We start from the raw sequence: 22120 nt of genomic DNA on the forward strand, positions 1-22120 counted from the left end.
CCGCCCCGCCCACCTCTCCTCAGATAGTCGGAGCCCAGCGCCCGGGCAGCCTCTGGCCTCCGGCTGGACGCCGCGTTCCCCCTGGGGCAGTGTCCCCGGGGCCCCTCGGGCCACTGGCCGGACTTCTGCCCGGTGGACCGGCTCCCTCTTCTCAGGTTTCTCCGGGCCGCTGTTGCTGCGCACTTTCTAATACTCCAGTCTTCCATTCTCTTCCTAGGGTTCTGTTCTAGGTTTGATTTCTACCCCAGCCAAACGAACAAAAAACACAAAAAACTTTCTTCACTTCATTTGGCAATATTCTAGGCACACCGTTTTGTTCCTTTTTTGGGGCGGAGGGGGGGAAGAGAAGCTTTTTCCTGAACTTATTTCTAACTCCCGGGAATTCGGAGATTCCTAACCTGGAATTGCATTTGATTACCTGGTGGTTTATGAGTGTCTTTAGGGCACTCTGGAGGAAGTACCTGGTAAACTTCTCGTAGCCCCTCCTGTTTTTCACACCCAGAGATGAAGGAATGTTCTGCTTAAGGTCTTTGTGACTTCTGGACTATTAAATCTTTCCCCCCCCAACTTGAAAGTATGTGGATTCCGTTTGTTTTACTGTACTTGAAATTACTTCTATTTTTCCATCCCAAACAACAACTAGTTGTTCATTGTCTGCCTGTCTTGGATTTTCTACTGGGTAGGGGAAAATTGAATGATGGAGCTAGTCCGTTGGTGGTGATATTCTTTCCCCTGACAGAGTCATGGGGTTGATACGGTAAGGAGCTATGTATATATTGTTAAAGGTAAAACAGCAAACGTGATTTATTTGTGAAAACTTGGTTTAAAATGCTTTGATGTAAGACTTGATTATTGCTAGTTAGGGTAATAACTTAAAAGTACTTTCCTCACAACAGCCCTTTAAAAAAAAAAGTAAGAGACGGAGGCTCAGAGAGAGAGGTGGTCACTTCCCCATGATTATAACACAGTTACTTACACATTTGAGTTGAAAGGGATCTCTTGGCCATGTTTCACCTATACTTGAAAATCTCTTCCATAATGTATAGGACTGATGTGGAATTCAAACTCGGGTCTCTTGACTTGTTTCCCATGTATGTGTTTTAGTAAATACTTTAACAGTAGGTTCTGAAGAATGTGCCTTGCAGATTATGTATGTTTAATAGAAGTGAAGGAGATCTCGTATCACTAAACTGCCTATGACTTTTAACTGTGCAAATTAGTTCAGACGTATCTTATTAATTAACCTGGTTGCTGGTTAGATCAAGCTGTTTAAAATTCATTCAACTTTTTTGTCTCTACTTTATTCACAGGAGTAGTTAACTGAGGTCAGTGCTTTGAGGGTCACACAACTTAGAGAAATTTAAATGGAAAATAGGTTTAGCTCGTTTGACTTAAATGATCAATGTTCCCGTGGCTTCATCTTTTAGTGTTTTGCTTGTAATAACGCCCTGATAAATGTCAGTCAGCAAGCATCTCTTTAAGTTCTTATTATGTACCAGACACTGTCTTAAGGTGTGTAAATGGAATTATGGAGTAAACTGATAAGGATGGCTAGGCACTTTTTTTGATCTGGGACCAGTGATTTTGTCAGTATATAGAAATATATATAGAAGAGCCCTCCATCAAAGCAGATTAGGCACCTCTCTGATTTATCACCTTAGCTGCCAAGGAGCCTTGGGAGATGACTTGTCTAGGGTCATGCAGTTAGTTTGGATCAGAGTCCGGATTTGAACTCACATTTTCCACCGTGCCTTGAGTTCTCTTTGTAAACCTCATTTACATAAAGCTCTGTTGGTCTCAGTATAGTTCAAAATGCTATTGCCTGCTCTCTTAAGTTTTCAGCCTCCGCACAATGTGACAAGATTGGAATAAAATTGGTAGAATGATTTCCCCTTGTATTAAGTGATATCATATTTGGATAACACATGGATAACGAACCTTGAATAGTAGAGCTGTCTTCTGAAAATATGAACCTTTATTCTTGGTGCTAGAAATCTCATAACCTTGAAATAAAAGGTACCTGATATATGTAGAGTTCATTTAGTTCCGAGTTTAAGCCACCTCAAGCTGATGCCAACTATTTTTTTTATTAAGGAATCAGTATAGTAGTGATTAAAAGCCTCCATTTCTGGATCATTTTGTAGCAAAGATGCTTAGAATAGCAAATGCTTAATTGAAAAATAAAAGGGAGGGACCAAAAGTGGTCAGGAGAAATGTACATTGGATTAATGGAAAAGTAGAATAATGGAATCACTGCCTTCCTTGTCATGAAGGATAGGGTTTTTTTTTTCCTAGTTTGCTGACCTAGTAAACTATTTGGGCTTTGGTTCATTTTTCTAAAATAGTATTGCAGGGTGAAATTTCCCTCAGGATTTGTGACAAGATCATTGTTATGTGGATTTTGCTCAGAAAAGTTTAGCTGTTCCTCAATGGATTTGAGTTATGAAATACTTCCTTTTACTTGATAGAATGAAAATAGACCTTGAAAATTAGGATGGCTTAGCCTATTTTGTCTGTTCAGACATCTGAGTTCTACTCCGGGTTCTCCTACTACTGTTGGGAGTTAGCCTTATAATCCTGTTAATCCTCTGTGCTTTTGCATATCTGTCCGCTGAGGGGGATCATACTTTATTGTACCACAAATTATTGTGAAGATGAAATGAGTACAGATGAAAGAAGATTTGAAAAAGTTAAATGTAAGCATAAGATGTTTTCTAAAAATTTAAAGCAAATTTCAAATAAATAGAGTAGGGAGACACAGAATGTAGAGTTGAGTTAGCTTTTTTTTTTCTGTTATTTGGATCAAGATGAACGGAGGAGTAAAAGTTGTGATCTTTAAGAGTTATAGACCAATTAGGTAGATTCTAGTTATGGGATGGCAGTAGGATAAAGTAATTATACCAAGTCTTTCTGGGTAGACAAGAAACAGACTACACGGATTGAAAATTAAATATTTTTGAATAATTTTTAACAGTTCAGAAGCTATAGCTGTCTAAAGGGAAGGTTTAGAGGATAGAGGGATAGATGAAGGTCACCAGGAATTATAACTGGGTCCAGTTTTAGAGTTGAATGTCATTTGTCTGAAATACATTTTTTCCCCTCTTTTAAAAAAAAAGTTCCATTTAAAAATTTTTGAATTTGGTGGAGAACATTCTATATGCAAAGTAGAACAGAAAAAGAGGGGAAAATCTAAAATATCTTAAATTCAGAATAATTAAAAACCAATAGGAACTATCTGGGTTCATGTCAGACTTTGCTGGACAATTTCTCAAATGGCAGTAAGAAAATGTGAGCGTTGGAGCATCCTTTTCAGGATTCCTACATAGGGATGTATTTTAAAATGTGTTGCTAAGTATTTGGAATTTTTCTATGACTAAAAAACCTTCAGAGTTTTAAAAGCCTATGCAACCAGCAAAAAATTGAAGTGTAGAATCTTATTGTTACAGATTAGACATTAGTTTGCCAGGCCATTTTCTTATCCCTGGAACAAATTAATTTAATCCTTTGAGATGTTTCATTTTCAGTTAATACAATGGTTGACTAGGTATCATACTTTTACAGACTGATTCTTTTAACTAAGGGCACTGGGAATTATAATTCTCAAGGAAACAAAAAGCTATTTTAATGCTGTTCACTGTGGAGCAGTGATCCGGAAGTTGCTTTGCTTTTTTTTTTATCCTTTTTCATATAACTAATTTGCACTTGCTTTTTACCCCCTGCCTACTAAATTGTAAGCCTCTTGAAAATAAGGGTTGTCTTGTTTATCTCTCCTTTTCCCTGCTTCTCCCCTCTCCTGCATAGTATGGGTCTTTGCTTAATAAATGTTGGAATGACTATTTTTCTAGATGAAATCACAAAGAAGTATACGCACAAAAAAATCCAGAATTCCAAGCAAAAGTTTGATATTGCTGTTTTGCCTAAACTTCTATTCTTGATTTCCTATGAATTTTTATTTGATATATTAGAGGCAGTTGAATTTGGAAAAACTTTTTTACGTGGTATAAATCTTTCATGGCTGTTTCTACTACATCAGAATGTGAATTCCTTGAGAGCAAGGATATTTTTGCCTTTTTGTGTGGCCCAGACCTTGCTTAGCACAGTGCCTAGCACATAGTAAACACTTAGTAAATGTTTGTTGACTTGTTGTTGACTTGAACTGAATCATTTAAAATTTTTAAAATTCAGAAATTATATGGATTTTTCTATCATGTTAAGGATAGTTGCTGTTAACTGATCGAATTATTAAGAATTATTATTACCAATAGAGAATAGGTAGTTTTGTGGAAATTCTGAGGTTTTTATTTTCCTTTGACTTTCCTTAAACATCTATAAGGATTTTTTTTTTAAACCAAAGACTTATCAGAGAATAGGAAATTGGGTTGTAATGGTGGGGGGGGGATGAGGAAGAGAGTATGTGTGTAGGCAAATTCTCAAGTAATTTTTGTTTCCCAAGGTTAAATGCTGTTTGAAACTGTCACTTGAGGTTTTCATTTTCTTGCACTCATTTTTGTCCCTTCAGACACAACTATACAGCTAGCTAAATGAGTGGATATCAAGGGGGCCAAGGGAGAGGTGTAGATCACCAGAAAATTTAGCTAGGCCTCTGGCCAGTTCTTCCTTAAACAGTTCTGTTCCAATTTGATAGTTCTTATCTAATTAGTTTGAAACCAGGATTTTTGTTATTTGGAGGTTGTCTCAGGTGTATTTCCAAAAGATGGCTGCTTTGTGAATGAACCAGCACAAGTTAACTAACATTCTTCTCATAAATCATAAAGCTTCTATTAATCTTATTTTGTTTATAGAATTTCCTATCTGCTTTAGAGGTATTTTGATTGCTAGTCGTTAGAATTTAGTATTACCCTTAATTTTTAACTATAATTTTTCTGAAAATCAGATCTTTTCCACCAAACCCAATTGTATTTGTTTTTCATATCAGTGCAGTATTAGGGTGATTTTAGTTTTAATTTTATTTAATTTTAAATTTCTTTTTGGGGGGGTTAACTCAATTTTTCTAGAAATTATTGAAGTTTCAAGAAATTTTAAAAGCCCTTTATTCCATTCCCTTTGGCAGTACTGCCCTTAAACTATCTCAGAAATAGTTGTATATTTTATTCTTAATCTTGGTACACATTATTTTAAGAGAGAAGAGGCTTCAGAAACTTTTTTGTAATACTAATATATGTGCGGTGGTTTAAGGTTTATAAAGCATCTTCTTCACAACAGCCCTTTGAGGCTGGCAGTATAAGTGTTGACTCTTATTTTTAAGATGAGAAAACTGAGGCTTAGTGAGGTATCACAGCTTGTCCAAGGTCACACAGTTAATTAGTATCAAAGTTTGAACCCAGGTTCCTTCCATGTCCTGTGCTGCTTCTTAGGTAGGAGCAGATCACTGGATTCTAGACTTGAATAATTTTGGCTGGGTAGCTATAATTACATAACTACTGTAAAATTCTTGAAATAGATATTTCAGAAATTTTATTTTAAGTGTAAAGTCATTACACTAACAAATTAAGCAAGAATATAACCTAGAAGCTCTCTCTTGAATCATTTAGGACACTATTGCATGCTGTCAGCCTCATTTACCATATGAATAGGTCATTGAATAAATGACAGTGTATACTCCCCCCACCCCCATTTATATTTACATTTTCTCTAAGGCTGCCTAAAATTTGACACATTTGTCATTTGCCCTGTTTGCTGTTTCCAAGCCCTTTTAGGCTTTTTTTTTTAATTTAGGGTAAAACAATCTGAATTAAATCTCAGTATTGATCATCATTTTTGCTGAAAATTTATTTCTTACTCTGAAGCCCTCATTTGTTCTTTACTATTCCCACTGCCATCATCTTAATTCAGGGTCACATGGGCGGGGTTAAGGAAGGAGTGCTTTTGTTAATTAAACTGTTGGACATATTTTCCTGTTCAAGTCCACAAAGGTATATTTTTATCCTTTGGAAAAATATTCTCTGGTGAGTAGCTAGTATATTCCTAACTTAGGTTAAACAAGAAAAAAAGCTATTAATGTTTCTAGAAAACAGAGGTATTGACTTCAGATTCTTTTTCTGTTTCTACTTTTTCTTAAAGAATCCAAAGCTAGCCTTAAGAAGTTGCTTAAAGGGGCAGCTAAGTGGCACAGTGGATAGAGCTCCAGCTGTGGAGTCAGGAGAACCTGAGTTGAAATCCAGCCTCAGACACTTGACTCTTACTAGCTGTGTGACCCTGGGCAAGTCACTTAACCCTGATTGCCTCACTCCCCTCCCCCCCCCCCCCCCCCCCCCCCCCCCGGCAAAAAAAATTTGCTAAAGCATCCTTATAATTTTACTTATTTAAATTAGCTGAAAGTTTAGATTCAGGTTTGTAACCTGGTTTTAAAGTCTCTGAACTTGGTTTTAAAAATATTTTGATAATTGTAATTCAGTATAGTTTCCTTTGTAAATCCTATGTACTTTATTTTATGCATTTAAAACTTGATTCTGAAAAGGGGTTCAAAGGCTTCACCTTTCACCAAAGGATATATGACATAAAAAAGAGTAAGAACTCCTGATTTAGACGATATTTTTTAGCAGGCATGGGAACACTTTAATATTCCTGCATACTCCACTCCATTTTTGTTGTTGTTCAGTTGTGTAGTTGTGTCTTCATGACCCCCTGTACTATTTCACACATGGGATTTTCTTGGTAAAGATACTGGAGTGGTTTGCCATTTCTTTCGCTAGTGGATTAAGGCAAACAGGTTGAGTGACTTACCCCGGGGCACATTACTACTAAGTGTCTGAAAGTCAGTTTTGAACTCTGGTCTTCCAGCAGTCTGTTTACTGAGCCACCTAGCTACCTCCTTTATTCCGTTGTCCTATCCTTAAGTTCATTCTTTCAGTTGTGGAATATGGATTCTTTTTTCCCCCCAGCCAGAAACAAGGTTTATTGAGGATGTGCCGTATTAGCTAGACTCTTAAGGAATCTGAGTTATCTGTGGGCTGTTGGCTAGATTGTGAAAATCTGAGCAGTGGCTAGATAATAAGAATCCCAGCATCCTAATGGAGACAAGATGGACCTTATATACAGAAAGAGTATGGGAGGAATCTAGGAGTGGCCAAGTAGTCTGGGAGGTAGTCAGGCAATTGAGGTTAATCACGACTAGTGAGTATTATGTGTCTCAGGCTGGATTTGAACTCAGGTACTTCTGACTTCATGGCCAGTGCTCTATCCACTGCGCCACCTACCTGCCCCTGGAAAATGGATTCTTAAAAGCTGTTGTGTGTTATTTTGTCAGTTTGGTCGAGACTATAGTGTTTGATATTATTGTATTGTAGGATAAACAAGAGTTAAGTTTTGATCTTAAAGACTGAATCAATGAAAGTTACCATTTTTTCCTCTGTAAGTCAAAGTAGGCTTTGTATACTTTTATAAATCTTTTTCTTAGATTTTAAAAACAAGAGACTAAAAACGATTAAGGAAAATTTTCCTTTGCTTATGAGTTACATCTCATTTTTAGTATTAATAATGATTCTCAAATCACCAGCAGCATAATTTTGTTTGTGTGAGGCGGTAAGATAATAATGGTTGAGTGCTTGTGTTCAGATTATTATTTTTTTATTAATTTATTTTGATTTATCAACAATCACTTCCATAAGCTTTTAAGTTTTAAATTTTTCTCCCTCTTTCTCCCCTCTTCTGTCCCCAAGATGGCTCGCAATCTGATATTGGCTTTATATATACATTCCTATTAAACATATTTTCACATTACTCATATTGTAAGAAAGACTTAGAACCAATAGAAGGAACCATAAGAAAGAGGAAACAAAACAGAAGAAGAAAAAAGAGCAAATAGTATGCTTCAATCTGCATTCAAACTCCATAGTTCTTTCTTTGGATATAGACAGCCTTGTCCATTTTGAGACTTTTAGAGATGTCTTAGATCCGTACGTTGCTGAGAAGGGCTAAGTCTGTCAAAGTTAGTCATCGAACAACGTGGCTGTTACTGTGTGCAACATTCTCCTGGTTCTGCTCACTTCACCCAGCATCAGTCCATATAAGTCTTTCCATGTTTTTATGAAGTCTTCCCGCTCATCATTTCTTATAGCGCAGTAGTATTCCATTACATTCATATACCACAACTTGTTCAGTCACTCCCCAATTGATGGGCATCTCCTCAATTTCCAACCCTTTGCCACCCCAAAAAGAGCTGCTTTAAATATTTTTGTACCCATTTGCATGATCTCTTTGGGATATAGCCTAGAAATGCTGTTGCTGGGTCAAAGGGTCTGCATTCAGATTCTTTATGAAAACAACAGATCTTTTAAAGAATGATTATTCTTTCAGTCCTGAAGTTGAGACCCAGACAGTTGTTGCTGTTTTGGTTATATTTCATAATAAAAGTCTGTTTTATATTTTTGAAATCTTGAGCCATTCTGCAGTAATTTTTTCTAGTGGTTCTGTAAAATAGCAAGACATCTTGTCAGTAGGCTTAATTAAGGTAAAAGGCAAAGTGAAGTTACTCGTAACCTTCAATAAAAGTGAGAGAAAAGTCTTTTTAGGAAGCTACATATTAACAAAAAGTAACTATACTAGTTTTGCTTTGGCTTGTATGACAAATCTACACAGTATCAAAAACTACAGTAATAATTTGATTTTTAACTTGGAAATAGGTAGTGAGGAAGTATATTGGAAAGCATAGGATGGGCATAAAGAATGAGAGAGGTCAAAGACTTGCAGGATTTACAGAAGTCTCATATCCCTACATCATGAATACTTTGAGAAAACAAGAAGATATTGGTCACGGGGAGTAATCTATACCATCACAGACAATGAAATTGATTGTATTTTAACGGTCTGGAAAAGAGTCATCATTGATGTGGGAATCATCCCTTGAACAACTGTCTGCATACAATTAGATCCTTGACTTGTTAGAGTAGAAATCAGAATTGGGGAAAAGCTAGAAGAAAGAATAATAATCCATGATAGCCTCCCTTTCCAGTACTGGCTCACTTTCACTCATTCTTCTCAGATCAGTGCTTTAGGCTGGGAAGTTGAAATACTCCTTGCTCTCCATCGCCACTTCCAGGTTTTCCCCTTTTCTCCATCATTCAGTAACCTCTCCTCCTCTGAGGTTCATACTATTCTTATCCACCACCCTATCAGAATCCTAGTTGCTGTTGTCTATAGATCCCTCAATGAATTTGATACCTGGCTTAGTTTTTCTCTCCTCCCCAACTCCTGCCTTCATACTGAGGGGACTTCAGCATATATATTGATTCTCCCTCAAGTACCTTAACCACTCAGTTCTTCAATCTACTCACTTCCCATGAGTTACTCTTTCATCCCACGTCAGACACACACCGCTGTGGTCATACCCTTGATCTTGCCATCATCCACATATGTACCACACCCATGTTCAAGAATTTTGAAATCCACTTATCCAGCCATTTATCTATTGTCTTTTCATCTCTCCCTCTGCCTTGCCTTATATAAACCAACTCTTCATCCTCACAGTGACCTACAATCCTCAGTTTTCCCATCTGCACTGGGCACTCTCTCCTCTTCTCTTTGTCTTAACTCTTTGGTCAACCAATTCAACTCTATATGGTACCCCTCATTGAATCCCTGTCCCCCTTATATCACTGATTAAGTCCAGCCAAGCCTCACCCTTGGAGCACTTTCGCCATTCATCACCTTCACAGCTACATATGTGCTACTGAATGAAGATGGAGAAAATCACACAACTTCTGACTGGGTCCACTACAAATTTATATTCCATAACTTCAAGTTTATTTGCTAAGCAGGTATAAATGGCAGCCAATGGTAATACGGGTTTAGAACATAAGCTCATTTGTAAAATCTTAGGATATGGTAATGGAAGATTGTGAGCAGTATATCCTATAAGGGCGTTATAAAAGCAGAGACAAGCAGTGGTGGAGCAAAACTAGTTTTAAAAAAATTGATGTTGTCCTCAATTAAGCAAAACCAAGATGAGAATGGAAAGAGGACAATTAAGTATAAGAGAACTAGAAAAGGATTTATGACAAAATTTTCACTTTTGATGATGTTTCAAGCCACCACACTAAAAACACTGTAACATCCCAGGCCTAGGTATACTTAGCTCCTGAATTTAGAGATGGTATTGAAGACAGTAAGGACCAGAAAAGCGTATGGATTAATCCTAGTATATGTAGAAAATCCATTTGGAGATTACATAATTTTGAGGATTGATTTTAAGCTATCTGAAAGAGAAGACACCAGAGATATGGAAAAAAGGAATACTGGACAGTTGAGAAAAAAAATCCATTAATCATATGTGTGTATATAGATAGATAGCTAGATATCTTCTATGCAAAATTTTTGAGGATCACCTATGCATTTATCAGTGGTGTCTTCTATGAGAGAATTAGTAGGAAACAGGTTTTTGAATATGCATAATGATAAAAGATGTTCACCACAGTGATGGTGAATATGTATGGACTAGAATTAAAGGGAGAGAGTGGGGTGTTTCATCTCTAGGAAATAGCAAACACTTTCACTGATCTCAAACTTCTAAAGGCCCCTGTTTTTAGTATTATTCTGTCTGTATTTTATGACTGAAAGATGTGGGACGCTACAGTTGTTGAAGAAATAAAAGTAGTTGAATGATGGTAAACATGGCAGGCCACAACATATATGGGGAAGTTAATAGAAGTATCAAAGTAAGTGAAGGGAGTCTTCAGGAAAATGTATGATCAGAAAAGGAGGTGATGTGGTCACATTGGGAGGGTGAGGGATGATAAGTGACCAGCACTGGTGCTCCACTGACATCTTTGTGTAGGATATCAGGAGAGATTGAGGAAGGCCTTTAGTTGATTGGGTGGACTCCCATATAGTGAACTTAACGGGAGAACAATGGAACATCATTGGAGGGAACATCCAAATTTATGAGATCACAGGTGCAGTTTATTATTTTGAGAGGAATCTTTAGTGTGATTTTTAAATTTTATTTTTTATTCTGAATTTGACACCTCCTAGAGAGAACATTTCCACATATGAAATCACAAATATTTAATATGTATAGCTTGCTTTATTTTTCTTAAATTATATAATATATTCAGTAGATTACTTTCAAAGCCTTGGTGATACCAAGAAAGGCAAACAACAGTCCCTACTTTCAAGGAGCTCATGGTCTAATGGGGGGAGATAACATACAAACAATTATGTACAAAGAAGATGTGTGTGTGTGTGTGTGTGTGTGTGTGTGTGTGTGTATAAAATAAATTAGGGTGTAGTTTTAGAGGAATATATATATATATACACACATATATAATAAATTAGGGTGTAGTTTTAGAGGAATATATGTATATATATACACATATATAATAAGTTGGTATAGTTTTAGAGGGAAGGCACTACGATTAAGGAGGATTGGGAAGGATGAAGTAAAGGAGAGTGAGTTTTCTTTGCATTTTGTAACTTAGACCTAAGAAAGAATTTTAAAATGCTGTATTTTTGTATTTCAGAGGCAGTTTACTCATCCTTGAATTCCTATGCCAGTGAAAAAAACAAGTCAGGGACAAGCTAGATAGTGCAGTAGATGGAGTGCTAGACCTGGAATCAGGAAGATCTGATTTCAAATGCAGCCTGACTCTTAGTAGCTTTGTGACCCAGGACAAGTCACTTAACCTCTGTTTGCCTCAGTTTCCTTACATGTAAAATAAGGTTAATAATAGCACCTAAATTTCTCAGAGTTTTTGTGAGGATCAAAAGATAGTAAAGTGCTTAGCACAGGACCTGGCACGTAGTAGGTGCTCTATAAAAGTTGTTATTACTGTTATTTCCAGTCCCAATCCCTCTGAGTAGTAAATTTGTATGAGACTTTTTTTTTCTATTTCAATTTCAGTAACAGTAAGTATCTATGTTCAAGGCATGCTGGTAGGGTTATAATAACATACATTTCTGTTTTCTTTGAGGTTTACAAAGTATTAGGTATTATGCTCAGCTGAGTGTTGTAGTTGATAGAGTACTGGACTTGGAAACAGGAAAACTTGTTCACATCCTGCCTCAGATAAATATCTGGTAAATACCAGCTGTGTGGCCCTGGGAAAGTCACTTAACCTTTATTTGCCTCAGTTGCCTTATGTGTAAAATGGAGAAAATAATTGTACCTCCCTCTCAGGGTTGTGTAGATAAAATGATGTTATATGTGTATTTCATACATATATTCACATACATTAATTCACATTCCACAGTTTTTCATCCATTCATTAGTTGTTGGGCACGTAATTAGTTTCCAACTTTTTGTTTTTACAAATTGTGTATTGATAAGAGGAATAGTATTAATGTAGCGGTAGACTTGAAGTCAAGAAAACCTGGGTTGGAATCCCACTTACTAGTTGTGTGGCCATGGACAAAAGTGCTTAACTTTTCTGAGCTTCAATTTCTTCATCTGTAAACTGGAGTTAATAATAGCAGGGACCTCTAGATTGTTATGAGGATAGAATGAAAATTCTTTACAATTCTGAATTTTTACTTTTTAAGTTTTTTCAGGCATGGTGCCTGTGAGAAAATTAAAGAACTCGGTATTCGAAAAGCCTGACATGTCTGATAAATTTTCATTTTTTAATCATTTGCAACCCTTATTCAAGTATCCCAAAACATTCAAATACAGAAAAGCAGTAGCAAGTATTCTCCTGGCTTTATCTTGGTAGTCGAATGCATTTATTACCTTATCTCTTGGTAATGATAGATGTAGAATTTGAGGGGCTCTTGGAAGCCTCTAGTTCAGCCTTCTCATTTTAGAGATAGGGAAGTTGAAGCCCAGATCCAAACCTATGTCCTCTTGACTCTCAGTCCAGTGCATATTCCATCTTCCTGTTACCACACACCCTAACCTTGTCCTTTTCCTTCTACAGAGTTTTAAAAAAATCTAAATTTATTTGAATATATTCAGAAGTGTAGGGCAGAATATTAAGGAAACGTGTGTGGCAGAGAAGCAGCATGGAATAGGAGGGAAAATGCTGTATTTGTAGTCTAGAAGATCTGAATTCCTAGCTCTGTGGCCATGGGCAAAATCACAGCCTCTCAGTCTCAGTTTCATTATCCATAAAATGGAGATGTTAACACTTTGTAATGCCTACTTCAGAGAATTGTTTTAAGGCTCAAATAAAAGAATATGTAAAGTGCTTTACAAACTTGAAAATGCTACGAAACTGACATTTGCAATAGGTTATTATTGTTATGGCTAAGACCGATAACCTTAAATATTAAAGATCACTTATAGGTGAAGAGGAAAGGAGATCTCATAGTCTGAAGGAAGCTTTCCATTTCATTGCTAGAGTTCTTGTGGAATTTGTTGGCATTCTGTAATCGAGGGTGAGGGTTTCTTGCTCCAAAGCCTTGCTAGATTCTTGTCTTAGACAAAACACTGTCATGTAGCAAACTATCTGGTCAGATAGTTCTGGTTCTAGCCTAGTCATTGGGTGTGAGGGTGGCCTTGGGAAGTCCTGTCTATCTCTTTGTTCTGGAAACTGGATAGTTCCAGTCAATTTAATAGTTAAAAATTACTCTGATGAATAAATTTCTCATTCTTTAATGCTGAGCCCAGAATAGCATCAAAGCCCTGTAATTGAACAGCCTTTTCAGGGATTCGACCTCTTAGAGTCTCTCATCAATAATTTTCACTTTTAAAAAATTGAATCGATATTTTTACATGTTTTTGGCCTTTCAAATTTTACGCACTAAGTAATAGAGATCATTTACTTAGTGCTTTAAGGTTTGCAAAACACTTCACTTACATGGAGTTTTTCATTTCATTTCATTTCATTCTCACAACAATCTTATGAAATAAACATAATTCTAGATCTGGAAAGGACTCAAAGGTTATCTGGTCCAATGCCTTCATTTTACAGATGAGGAAACTGAGGTCCAGGAATGTTAAGTGATTTGCTTAAAGTCATACAGGTACTAATGTTAGAGGCAAGTAAGTAGCTGCTGCAGTTTGTATTATCCTCATTTTATAGATGAGGAGAAGGAGGCTCAAATAAGATGAAAATTACCTGTGGTTACTGAACCTATAAGTGTCTGAGGTGGAATTTGAACCCAGATAACTCTTTCTGACTGTCCCTCACTGCCTCTCATGTTACTTTTATGGTAATAGAGAAGAAAGTGTTAAAATGTCAACCTCTTCCTAAAAGAACGAATATCTAGATCTTATAAGTAAACCATTTTTAGTGGCACATTCATTTAGTTTTTCATGAAATTACCTCAATATCAAATATCAAAACTGTTTATAGGTTTCTGTGAGTGTTGCCTTTGTTACGTGCTTTTATAGTTTTATATTCTTAAACTAATGCTATTCTCATTAAGCTAAGGTTTTGTTTCAGTTTTAGGTAGTATCCCGATGCTAAGGTGGCATTCATGTTGTTGTCCTTCCAGGATTACCAGCAGGGCCTCCTTTGTTTTCAGAGTTGTGCTACATTCTTACCCATATCCTGTTACTCATTTTCCTGTCTTTTTTTTTGGTAGTGTCTAATTTAGTACAAATGATTGTAGGGGTCTGTAGTGCTGAGTACAATGCTTTATGTTGTACTCTTCTATGGTTTTATCATTACAAATATTGATCTTTAAAATGTCTTTTAAATATTTTAATGTTATATGCACATTATAGATGGATGTGAGAAAGTGACAGCATCAGCCTCTTTACTGTGTGAAGCTTTAGAGAATTGTTTTGAAAATTCAAACATTCACAGCCTCTTGGTTCCTTTATTTGTAAAATGGGAGGATTAGATTAGGTGAGTTCAAAGGTCCTATCCAACTCTAATTTTATTAGTGTTTCTCTCCATCTTTCCAGGTAGCATAACATAATTCAAAGAGCCTGGAAGCTGAAAGACCAAGGAGGGGCCTCATTCTGGCTTTCTAGGCTCTTAATGAGCTTTTGTAAGTGCAGACAGTGCCCATCTGTATGAAATTATTAAATGAGATCATGGTTGGGAAAAAAACTTTTGAAAATTGTAACATGCTGCGTATGACTATAAGTTGTAGCTTTCCATCCTTCCTGTTGACTGTGGAAGTATACAGTAGGAAAGTTAATCCTAGCTGTAGTACAACAACTGAAATTTTGGCTTACAGTTTTCTTTTCAGTATGAATAAGATGACCAATTAAAGACCACCATTGTAATCTGAGGGGAGATTAATAGAGATTTTGAAGTAGTTCTTCATGCATAAAATTGTGTCCTGGAGTTGTTTTACATGAACATTTTCTTTTGCCATTAAATTTTTTTAGGAACATTTTGCATGTGGGTGAAATAAACATTATATATATATATAGAGAGAGAGAGAGAGAGAGAGAGAGAGTGCTTTTTTCCTTTTGAACATTTTAGGGAAAAAATAAAAATTTAATGTAATAGAATGTGCCATTGAAACTTGCTGGTTATTAGTATTTCTTACTTATTTGCTTAAAGCACACATTGGTCTGGTAAAGATTGTCTCTCCGTCCCTTTCAGTGAATATAGAGAGAGGTTGGTTGGAATTTCTTTGGTCCAATTTTGGTTTTACTTTTAATTGACAGAATAGAAAAAATAGTTAAAGGTAACTGTAATGGTTAGAATGGGTAAGTTTTGAGTATAGCGGTTCATGATACTTAATACTGTATCAAGTATTTTACCATGTCTTTGCAAGCTGGATGCCCTCTTAAAGCTATAAAAAGCTGAAACTACCATATTAGTTCAGTTTATTATATCTACATGTTAAGTAAAGGCCTTTTAACTGTCACATTTGCAAATGGGTGTTGTTATTGTTTAGTTGTGTCTGACTCTTTGTGACCCCATTTGGGCTTTTCTTGGCAAAGATACTGGAGTGGTTTGCCATTTCCTTCTCCAGCTCATCTTAACAGATGATGAAGCTGAGGCTGACAGGGTTAATTTAAGCCCAGGGTCACACAGCTGGTACATATCTGAGGTTGGATTTGAACTCACATCTTCCTGACTCCAGGGCCGGCACTCAGTCCACTGTGCCACCTAACTGGATTTATGCATGGGCATACTAGCAGGTGAGAACTGCCTCAAGTGTAGGGAAATTCTTGATTCAAGACATAAGCTATTAAATAGTCAGATTTTGACTATTAACTTGAAAAATAGTCAACTTTTTAGAAATGTGACTTATGTAAACTCTGAAGTTTCATTCATCACATTTTAAAATTCATGTAATCATGGGATCCCTAGAATTTACAAGGGTCTTCAGTGGTGTTCATCCTGTACTGAGGATACTAATCAGCAGCATGATATAGTGGGAAGAGCTCTGGGACTGGAGTCAGGAGAGTTGAATTTGAATCCTGGCCCACTAATTTGTGACCTTGGGCAAGTTATTTAATTTCATTAAGTCTCAATTTTCTTATCTGTAATATGGGGATAAGAATGCTTTTAGTAAGTACCTTATGGTGTTATAAGGGAAAGGCTTTTATATAAAATGTAAATTATTGATATATTGGACAGATGATCATTCCACTGCTAAATAACTCTAGTGACAAGAAGCTTACTGTCATCAGACAGTACATTTCATTTTTGACTAGCTTAAGCATTAGAATATTTTTCCTTAATATTAGTTAAAGCCTTTATGTAACTTCTACGCATTGATCTAAATTTTACCACATACCATATCTAATCTTTTGTCCATGATGATATCATATCTATCATATCTTTTACCCTACAGATGAAATCTCTAGTTTCTTCAACTGTTACTCATGTGATAATACTTTGAGGCCTCTTAAAATTGCAGTCATCTTTCTGGTTCTATTTTCATTGTTAGTGTTCCTTTTAAAATGTGACTTCCAGAACTAAGCACGTAATTTCATATGTGGTTTAAGTAAAACGGGGAATAGAGAGATTGTTGTAGCCTTTATGCTTCCATTAATGCAGCCAAAATGAAGATCATGCTTTTTGGCAGCCATAATGCACTATTGACTTCTGCCATATTGGGCTAATGGCCTGTTTTAAATTCCCAAGTCTTTCTCCCCAACAGTTGCCAAGTTTACTTTGTCCTGTACTTGGGCAGTTGAGTTGAGGGTAGAGAGGAGTCCAAAAGAGGAATATAAAAATTTAAGACTTTTCATTCCTGTTTGTTTGGTTTATCTCCATCTAAAATCTAGTTGCTCCCTACTTTTTTCTAGCTTGTCATTTTGTGTGTGTGTGTGTGTGTGTGTGTGTGTTTGATAAGGATTTTATTGAATTGAAGTACATTCCAAGTATAGCTTCACCCTCAGTACGATATATGCAAATCTATGCACTAACATATAGTGTTATTAAAATACTCTTCAGAATTTTGACTTGTCAATAAGGAATAAAGTCCCCATTTGATGCTTGACTGTGTCAGATGTGATTTTTATTATTTTTTATTTTAAAAAAATTTATTTTATTAATTTATTTTGATTTATCAACAATCACTTCCATATGCTTTTGAGTTTAAATTTTTTATCCCCCTTCCTCCCCACTACCCTCCCCAAGATGGCGCATAGTCTGATATAGGCTATACGTTTACATTCCTATTAAACATATTTTCACATTAGTGAAGTTGTAAGTAAAAATTAAAACCAATAGGAGGAACCATCAGAAAGAGGAAACAAACTCAACAGAAGAGAAAAAAAAAGATAGTGATTCAACTTTCATAGTTCTTTCTTTGGATGTGGATAGCATTTTCCATAAACATATTATGGGATTATGGTTTTTAATCCATTCTGCTATCCGATTTCGTTTTATGGGACAGTTCATCCCATTCACTGTTATGATTACTGTGTCTTTTTCTCCATCCTTTTTTCCCCTGTCTATGCTTTTCCTTTCTCCTTTCTCCTTCCCCCCCAACTAGTGTGTTTTTTAAAAAAATTTATTTTTAGTTTTCAACATTTACTTTTATAAGATTTTGAGTTCTAAATTTTCTTCCCCTCTTCTCCCCCCTCCCCAAGACCCCAAACAATCTGATATAGGCTATACATAGACATTCATATTAAACATATTTCCACATTAGTCATGTTATAAAGAAGAATTAGACAAAGTGGGGAAGCTAGGTGGCGCAGTGGATAGAGCTCTGGCCTTGGAGTCAGGAGGACCTGAGTTCAAATCTGGCATCAGACATATGATGCTTACTGGCTGTGTGACCCTGGGCAAGTCACTTAACCCCGATTGCCTCACCAAAAAAAAAATGAATTAGACAAAGGGAAAAAACCACAAGAAAGAATAAACAAAACAGAAAAAGAGCAAATAGTATACTTCAATCTGCATTCAAACTCCATATTTCCTTCACTGGGTGTGGTTAGTATTTTCCATTATGAGTCTTTTAGAGTTGTCTTAGATCCTTGCATTGCTGAGAAGAGCCAAGTCTATCAGAGTTGGTCATCCAACAGCGTTTCTGTTACTGTGTACAATGTCCTGGTTCTGCTCACTTCACTCAGCATGACTTCAGGGAAATCTTTCCAGGTTTTTCTGAAATCCACTTGCTAATCATTTCTTATAGCACAATAGTATCCCATTACATTCACATATCAGAACTTGTTCAGCCATTCCCCAATTGAAGGTGGTCCCCTCAGTTTCCAATTCTTTGCCACCACAAAAAGAGCTGCTATAAATATTTTTGTATAGATGGATCCTTTTCCCATTTTTATGATCTCTTTGGGATACAGCCCTATTTCTGGGTCAAAGGGTATGCCTGGTTTTATAGCCCTTTGGGCATAGTTCCAAATTGCTCTCCAGAATGGTTGTGGATCAGTTCACAACTCCACCAACGATGCATTGGTGTTCCATTTTTCCCACCTCTTCTCCAACATTTATAATTTTCCTGTTTTGTCATGTTAGCCAATCTGATAGGTGTGATGTGGTATCTCAGAGTTGTTTTGATTTCCATTTCTCTAAGCAATAATGATTTAGAGCATTTTTTTCATATGGCTATAGATATCTTTAATTTCTTCATCTGAAAACTGCCTGTTCATATCCTTTGACCATTTATCAATTGGGGAATGACTTGTATTCTTATAAATTTGACTCAGCTACTTGTATTCTTATAAATTTGATTCAGTTCAGCCTGTTGTTGTCTTTTGGAACCCAGTAGCTGTCCTTCCCAGAATATCACTGCCTTCTAACGATGTTTCTGTCTAAGCCTTTGAAAAAATAATTGTTCACCAGAAAAGAGTGAAGGATAGAACTGTGCTGCAGACCGCTGAAAAACTTCTCCGAGCTTAATATAGATCAGTCTGTGAATACTTAGTGTACTGGTCATCCAGTCCATACTAATTATCTGGTCCACATTTCCTTATTTTGTCCTTATGAAATTTCTTGAGAGATTTTATCGTGTGATAAAGCCTTGGTTTTCTCATCTTTAAAATGAAGATGAGAATGCTTTTGGTTGAAATCCAGATCTACTACACGGTCAGCTTTTCCTTAATCTTTCAATTTAGTAAGCGTGCAAGGAGAAAATTTGACTAATTTGCCATGATTTGTTTGTAGTGAAGCCTTGCAGCTTTGTAGTTATCGCTCTTTCCCTTTTTAAGTACTTATAAACCTGCCATTTAATATGCTTTAGGATATTTCTTGGGATCAAAATCAAGTTTACCAGCCTGTAGATTGTGGAATATGTTGGCCCAACCCATCTTCCAGCATGCCTTGTCTTTCTTAGGATGCCTGACAATGTATTTTCTTCTGATCATTGACAGACAATAATTCAACTATCATACCTGCAAGTTCTTTTTTAGCAGCCTGAGGTGTCCTGTCATTCATTCTTTGCCAAGTGTTTTGAATTCATGTAAAGCATTTCAGTGTTCTTGTTCACCTTACCTGTATTTGATTCCAGTGTTCCTTTAATCATCTTTTTACCCATTGTGTTAAGAACATCATTCTTGAAAAAGAAAATCAGTCAGTATAAAAACATTTATTAAGCTCCTACTGTGTGCTGTAGAGTAGCATGGTGGTTATAGGGTCTAAGAGTAAGGAAGACCTGGGTTCAAGTTTTGCCTCTGACATATACTGACTTTGTACCATGCCAAATTATTTAACCTTTCTGTGTCCCTAGCCAGCTCCTTGAGACTTTAAATTGCTCATCTGCTTTGTTAGAGGGAGTTTCATCGGTGATAGTTCCCTATACTAATGAAGAAATAAATATGTAAGGCAGTGTCTAGAGTTATGGGTATAAAAAACCAAAAACATTCCTTGCCCTCAGAAAGTTTACATATATCTGAGAAACAACATATATAAGTATATAAGAACAACATGAGTATGTATTGAATAAGTACAAGTTAACTTAGTTGAAGGTGGATCAGGAAAGACTTCATGTAGGAAGTGGCTCAGCTTGTACTTTGAAGGAAGCTAAGGATTCTAAGAGGAGTAGGGAGGAGGGAAGGTATTCCAGGTGGGCAAAACAGCCCAAAGGTATTGAGATGGAGACAGAATGTTATGTGTTAGGAACAGTGTGAGAAGGTCAATTTGATTGGGATGTACCTAGAGAATTATGAAGCAGAATAATAAATAAATAAGCTTGGAAAGAGGCTGGAGTTACATTGTGGAGTTTCAGATGCCAAATGGGCATTTGTAATTATTTGATCAAATCCACTAAAGCTTATTGGAAAGGGAAAAGACAAGGTCATATCTCTACTATATGAATACCACATTGGCAGCTGTGTGGAGGATAGATTAGAAAGGGGAGAGACTAGATATAAGGACAACAGGATCAAGCAACAGATATGAGGTTCTGAACCAGAGTGGAAATGCTGAGTGGAGAGAAAGGAATGGGTGGGAGAGATGCTGTGTTTGAATTGACAAGACATGGCAACTGAATAAATTTGTGTAAGGAAGAGTGAGGAGTGTAAGAGGAATGCCATGGTGCTAACCTGAGTGATTGGAAGAATAGTAATGTTCTCTCTCTCTTTTTTTTTAAAGTTATTCCAAATATTTTAATAAGAGTTCTGTGTAAGATATTTAAAATACCATTGGAGGGAGAGAATACAGAACGCAGGTATCCACAGAGCTGAAGCATTTTCTTGATTTGGGGCAGGATCTGAGAGTCCACTGTTTTCTGATCAGCCTTGTGCTGCTCCATAATCTCATATTTCTCTTTTTCTGTGTCAAAAATCTTTCCTTCTTGGTGTCTAGGTTTATGGAGCCTCTTCTTGAAGTAAGCATCAGTTAAGATGATTTGGAATTTTTATACCCAAAAGGTTAACCTTCGTAGAGGTGCCAATGACAGATTTCTGAGAGGTCCTTCTCAGAGGAACACAGTTGATGGTCAGAGGTCCAGTCACCAGTAGCAAGCCACTAGCCAGCTGCTTCAGGAAAACCACTCGCTTGTCCCTGTGGTGGCCAGTGAGCATGATAGAACTGTGCCTGGGGTGATGCTAGATTGAAGTCTCCCCACGTGCTGGCTGACGAACTTTTTGCCATGACTTAGCAGCTTTCTAGGCACATTCTCGGTAGGGTAATGCCTTGGCATCTTGCAAATCGTTACCACTCCAGTTCTTCCATTCTTATCACCACTGCCTGGCTTTGAGATAGTAGCAGGCACCTTCTCTTTCTTTTTCCTTTCAATCTGGGTTTTTGGTGCAGTGTGTCTCTGCTTGTACATGGCTTCCTGGGAATACAATGCAGACCTGGAGCATCTACCAATCCCTTGGGCCAGGACTCGGTCCAACTGCAGTGCTTTTTGAGGCTTTTTCACCACCTTTTCAGCCATATCTTCCTTTTTGTTCTCCCTTTTTTCCCTTTCTGACCTTCTTTTCCTTTGATTCCTTTGGGGTTTTTTTGTCCGCCGTCTTGAGAAAAGGGAAAGAGAATAGTAATGTTCTCAGCAGAAATAAGGAAGTTAGGAAGAGGGATGAGCTTAGGGGAAAAGGTGAAGTTTGAATTTGGGGCTCCTTGAATGGAAGCAAAATAGTATTTGAGTCATTCCACTGTATCTTTGTTAACTGTTATCATTTACCGTCTATCCCAGTCAGCAGGCCTCTTCAGTAATCATTTCCCTGTTTATCCTGATGTGGGTTTTTTTTCCCGATAGTATACAGTGAAGACAGTAGCTTAAACCTATTTTCTTTCTTTTAAAAATTTTTAGGAGGCATCTAGGTGGCGCAGTAGACAGCACCAGCCTTGGATCAGGAGGACTTGAGTTCAAATCCAGTCTCAGACCAAACACTTGACGC

The 22120-nt window shown here is 36.8% G+C and overlaps 1 protein-coding gene and 1 pseudogene across 2 annotated transcripts in view; one reads left to right on the forward strand and one right to left on the reverse strand.

The window, feature by feature from the left end:
* ACBD3 (acyl-CoA binding domain containing 3) overlaps window positions 1-22120 on the forward strand; it is a 58608-nt gene that overhangs the window by 397 nt on the left and 36091 nt on the right. The window lies entirely within an intron of this gene.
* LOC144457982 (large ribosomal subunit protein eL6 pseudogene) lies at window positions 20-21417 on the reverse strand (annotated as a pseudogene).

Source organism: Phascolarctos cinereus, unplaced genomic scaffold, assembly GCF_003287225.1.
Source record: "Phascolarctos cinereus isolate Bilbo 61053 unplaced genomic scaffold, phaCin_HiC Scaffold_5;HRSCAF=322, whole genome shotgun sequence".
Lineage (NCBI taxonomy): Eukaryota > Metazoa > Chordata > Mammalia > Diprotodontia > Phascolarctidae > Phascolarctos > Phascolarctos cinereus.